The sequence below is a fragment of the Nannospalax galili genome, unplaced genomic scaffold (assembly GCF_000622305.1).
Source record: "Nannospalax galili isolate Female #2095 unplaced genomic scaffold, S.galili_v1.0 scaffold175, whole genome shotgun sequence".
NCBI classification, from domain to species: Eukaryota; Metazoa; Chordata; class Mammalia; order Rodentia; family Spalacidae; genus Nannospalax; species Nannospalax galili.
This window is the reverse complement of record NW_008336314.1, coordinates 2084806-2086355: the sequence shown is the minus strand read 5'-3', so window position 1 is coordinate 2086355 and position 1550 is coordinate 2084806.

Here is a 1550-nt window from a genome sequence, read left to right as displayed (position 1 = left end):
ATATTTTTTTTAAGGTTGGTGGGGGAAAGTGGGAGAGTGGGACTTTTTAAATCTGCCCTCTTTAGAGATCAAAGGGGAAGCCTGCTCTGTTGGCCAAACAGTGGAGAAAAGCCTGCTTCTCTTGACTTTAAAGACCAGGGTACTTATCAACTCGGTTCCCTTTTCTCAGGGGCTTGTGATGTCCGTGAGGCCCTGTTGGTGAGGGAGTGGGGCTATCTGAACATTAACACTCCCAGGACATTTAGGAGCTCAGATATAGTGCTGCAGTCCACAGCACTGGAGGTTCAGGGGAGCTACTTGAAAGGAAAATAACTTGACTGTCATTCCTTGAAGCCAAAGTACAAGCATTTTGGCCAAGGCTGCTGTTTCATCCAGGCACTAGTTTTTAGTCCATTGGTGACATCGGACAGTTCATGCAAATAGATTTTACAACTAAGTTGTGAGGACCATAGAGTACTGGTGTAAAGATCCATAAGCTTCCTTGAACCTCCTGAAACATTCTTACAGACTAAAAACTGATGGGCTCCCTCAGAACATTCTTACAGAGCAAGTGAAAGTTGACAAGTTCCTTGAATCATTTCCACAAAACAACGCACTTCCCCATCAACTGTTATGAAGCCTTTCAACCTCTCTCAGTTTGTGATCCCTTGTAGGAATTGGCCAGCTACATGTCCTTACAGATTATTTTAGCATATGCCTCTATTCTTTAAAATTATTTATTTTTATTTTATGTGTATGAGTGTATTGACTGCATATGTGTAAGTGCACCCATGTTATGTTGTTATACTTCAGCCTCAGGACCCCAAAGAGACCAGCGACTGCCTGGCACTTCCAAAACTGCAAAAGCAAGGTTTATTGATCAAAAGTACAAACCGTGGTAGGGACCTTAACACAGAGACTGGTGCCCCAGCTCTATGAGAAGGCCCAGTCCATCGTTTGGGCTGGCCTTTTATAGGGGGCCCACCACAGCCTTATGTCATGGTGGGGTGAATGTACGGGGCCCTAGGTGATTGGCTGTTTGTTTGTCAGGCTATTTTGACCGTTTGTGGTTGGGAGGCAGTTTTGACCATTTGTGGCAGTTGGTCTCTGGGTATTCTGGGAACTACTCGCTCTTACTGGAAAGATTCAACTGGGGTGTTTAATAAAATGGAGGTTGGTTTTAAAATGGAGTTGCCACAGCTCTTCATTCCCCCCTTAGACTTGTCCCCGAGACCCAATCATGGGTCTCGTTGCAATAACTCATAGCTTGTAGGGGGTTCTGATTTGAGAGGTGTATAAGTCTGCTGCCTCTGGACCATAAGCTGGATGGTTCCTAATCGATCTTTCATAAATTGTACCAGCTTGTTGATGATACGTGGCCCAAAAGTCATGAGTAGAAGTAGGAGGATGAGGGGGCCTAACAATGTAGAAATGAGGGTGGTGAGCCAGGGGGATTTATTAACAACCTGAGACTGGGCACAGGGTGTCAGCCCAGTAGAGCAGGCCCACCAGGTGTTGGGGGGATGTAATACTCTTTGGTTGAGGCATTAATGGGAAAGGTCTGGTTGCAC